The sequence below is a fragment of the Silurus aristotelis genome (genome assembly GCF_946808225.1).
Source record: "Silurus aristotelis genome assembly, chromosome: 5".
In the NCBI taxonomy this organism is placed as follows: Eukaryota; Metazoa; Chordata; class Actinopteri; order Siluriformes; family Siluridae; genus Silurus; species Silurus aristotelis.
The window spans coordinates 2,364,875-2,369,148 of NC_139578.1; positions in this window are offsets into that span (position 1 = coordinate 2,364,875).

Consider the following 4,274-nt stretch of genomic DNA (forward strand, 5'->3'; position numbering starts at 1 on the left):
AATATCTTAAATAGGACCTGCCTGGTGAAGTAGACCAAAAGATCCTCAAAAGCTAGACATCATGCTGAGATCCAAAGAAAATCAGAAAAAAATTAGAAAGAAAGTAATGGAAATCTATCAGTCTGGAAAAGGTTAGAAAGCCATTTCTAAAGCTTTGGGACGCCAGCGAACCACAGTGAGAGCCATTATTTACAAATGGCAAAAACATGGAACAATGAAGAACCTTCCCAGGACCGGCCAACCAAAATTATCCCAAGAGCACAGTGACGACTCATTCAAGAGGTCACAAAACCCCCATAACAACATCCAAAGAACTGCAGGCCTAACTTGCCTCAGTTAAGGTCAGTGTTCATGACTCCACCATAACAAAGAGACCCGGCAAAAATGGTCTGCATGGAAGAGTTCCAAGACCAAAACCGCTGCTGAGCAAAAAGAACATAAAGGCTTGTCTCAGTTTTGCCAGAAAACATCTTGATCCCCAAGACTTTTGGAAAAATACTCTGTGGACTGACGAAACAAAAGTTGAACTTTTTGGAAGGTGTGTGTCCCATTACGTCTGGCGTAAAAGTAACACCGCAATTTTAGAAAAAAGAACATCATACCAACAGTGAAATATGGTGGTGGTGGTAGTGTGATGGTCTGGCACTGTTTTGCTGCTTCAGGGCCTGAAAGATTGCTGTGATCAATGGAACCATGAATTCAGCTGTTTACTAAAAAATCCTGAAGGAGAATGTCCGGCCATCTGTTCATGACCTCAAGCTGAAGGAAACTTAGGTTCTGCAGCAGGACAATGATCCAAAACACACCAGCAAGTCCACCTCTGAATGGCTGAAGAAAAACAAAATGGAGACTTTGGAGTGGCCTAGTCAAAGTCCTGACGAAAATCCCATTGAGATGCTGTGGCATGACCTTAAGAATTCGGTTCATGCTTGAAAAGACTCCAATGTGGGTGAATTACAACAATTCTGCATAGATGAGTGGACCAACATTCCTCCACAGCGCTGTAACAGACTCATTGTAAGTTATTGCAAATGCTTGAATGCAGTTGCTGCTGCTAAGGGAGGCCCAACCAGTTATTAGGTTTAGGGACAAACACAGGGTCATGTAGGTTTGGATTTTGTTTTCCCTTTATAATAAAAGCCTTTATTTAAAAGCTGCATTTTGTGTTGACGTGTTATCTTTTACAAATATTTAAAATAGTTTGATTAGTATTATTGTTATGAAATAGTATTATTTTTTATTCAAGATTTGAATATTCCAGTGTCACACTTGCACACAACAATTACAGCCATCGTATGAGGCTGGCGAGGGAACAACTGGTTGGTGCTTGAGGAATAACCGTTTTAGGCACTTTTCATAACATTAATTGTAATAAAAATCCAATAAAAAGTACAAAGTTGCAGATGAGGAATAAAGCATGTCCGGAAGCGTTAATATCTAAAGTTGATGCATAGTTATAGTTATGTTGTGAACTCAAATCTTGTTAATCTTTTTCCAGGCTCCAACAAATCTACATGCAATATTGCCTTATCACCACTGTGCTGGTTTGGTGTTCCCATGAGCACTTGCCAACATGCCCTTATTCCCTTGATGCTACATAGAGATCAGTTTCTCACGTGACGTCATGGCATTAGTCACCCAGCACACGTCAATATGTTGTTCGTCTCTGCTGGTTCTGGCCTGGTGCCCCTTTCAGAAATAATATGCTTCTTAGGAGAATCAGCGTCTATATCAATGGTGCAATTAAGATTGGCGATTTGGTGGAAATTCGAACGCATTTTGGGTACAATAGCAGTTCTCAGTAGTCTCACCATGTTTACTGTGATTCGGTTTTCCACCTAGTGCTAAATGAAAATGGTTCAATGTATAATTGTGGCTTCTTTGTACAAAAAAAAAGAGGTTTTAGGGAAACCCCACCTGTTGTAGAGTATGAGGATGTCTCCAGAGAAACAATGGATATCTGGCACATAGGCCCAACAGTCCATTAAGTGGGAAAGATTTTCCCAATGTATACTTTCCAAAATTGTGGAAAAACAATCTCTCAGACACACACTTCGAGATGGATGGCTTGTGTGCATGAAAGCCCTGAAGGCTTCTTGTGCTTGACATATCTGATTGGTAGGGAAGGGTGGGGCTGCTCATCGTCAAGCTTTTTCTGGAATGACTCACATAGCAAAACATATGACGCACCGGTGCTTTCTCGCTGTTTATCTCTCTTTTTCTCTTGCAAGTCTCTCTGTTCATGGTGCGTCATGCCGACAACCTCAGAACTTAGCAAAGCGGAACGTATTCCCAAACTCTGGAGCAGCTAAGCATGATCACAATCGGGTTTTTTTTCCATGCAACATACAGTAACGTTACTTCAAAATAGTCGTTGTCGGCTCTTAAAACCTGCTTTCAAGGTCCTCCGAGCAATTCTCTTCACCGCTGGAGAATTTCATGAATGTTTAAAGGACTGCTGCACGTACCGAGGACTACCAAGCTTACATTTTCATTAACATTTGGATCAACGTCCGTATTTAAATGAACATGTATTGAAATGCTACTGAACAAGAACAGATGTTTGAGGGTTTTTTTACCCGTCGAAACAATACAGTCGTAATACACAATTTACAATGAGTTCATTACAATGCTATAAAATGTGTTATATTGGAACAAGCCTAAAGGCATCAGCAACATGCAAACACCTTTTCTCTCTGGGGAAAAAAAAAGAAAGAAAGAGAGGAATAATAGCCTCTGCTGACTGATGAGCCATTCTAGATGTCTCATACCGGAAATGACACACTCCACCATGACCAAGATAGGAATAACTCGTTATTTGTTACAGTTTATCAGCAAGCTTTTCAAGCACAAGCTGTATTTCAAATGCAGAATGCTCAGACAGGCAAGGTTGGGCTCTACAAATACATTATTTAAAAATATATATTTTTCATCACTATCAATCCCTATTCATTTCCTATCAACTGTTAGGAGTGAGCAATCAGGGTATAAGCATGACATAAAGGGTTAGAGATGGAGCAACTTATGTTTGTTTCTTGTATATAATCAAAAAGAGTTTAAGAACAATACAGCAGAAGTGCTCAGAGGAGACAATCAGTGATTGGTGGAAACAAGGTGGTCATTGATTTGTTGTTGGGAAAGACGCAATGGTGTTTAGTAATAGGTTTGTAGTAAATAAAAGTAATTGCTCAAAAAATTAACGGTGAGCGAACATCATTGGTAACATTGAGGCTCAGAGATGGTTTATTGGTAAAAGTGGTGAGTTCACAGGGAACACTGGTGATTGGCTATTGGATAAAATGGCGATCAGTGATTGGTCATGGGATAAAAATGGTGTTCAGTGATTTGGCATTGAATAAAATGATCAGAAATTATTGGATAAAAATAATCAGGGATTGGTTTAATCTATAAAACTGGTGATTTGTGTTTGGTCATTGAATAAAAATTGTAAATCAGTGATTGGTTTGATGGATACCAAATTATCATCATTGATTCGTTACTGGATAAAATGGTGATCAGTTTGTTACTTTGGCATTTACATGTGTATCTCAGGTTGTAATCACTAGTGGTGACACCATCAAACTTGTTCTCAACTTGCTGTGATGAGAACTGAAGAAATATAGAGTGGGACAGTTGCTTTATGTTCTTGGTGTAGCATAAGTCAATGTATGAAAATCATCACGGTAAACGGGATGAAATGCTTGTTTAAAATGAAAGTGTATCTGTTGCATGTGCTCTGAGGAAACATTTCAGAAATGTGGGGCCTCACGTATTCATCAGCCCCAGGCCAGGCATTAGCGTAATGCTGCCCCGTCTACCACATAAGTTCTCAATCCCAGTTCTGGAGACTCTAATCAACTGCACATTTTTGTTTCTTCTGATCTAACACGAACGACTGAGGTCATAAAGGCTTTGTTAAGTACCTGATGAGTACGGTCTTGTGTGTTGAAGGGGTCGTGTTTTATTCCGTAGACATTTTTCCGGCCGAGATTCTAAATCAAGTAGCTTGCAGTTAATCTACTCTTGAGTCACTCTTGTTTGCAATTAGGCAATGGATTTGTGTTCAAATATCCTACTGTAGGTTTGCTGCAGTCGGGATGCATCGTTGATATGAAACGACATTGTGTCGTTGGCGTTAGTGTGTGTGGCCGCAGCGTTCAAATTTGGCCTTTGATTCGAGCGCACTTAACTAAACGCAGTTCGAGTGACACCTGGTGAAGTTCAGGCACTGCATTCTAAGCAATTCTTTCATGAAACGCTTCCAAACAGCTTGC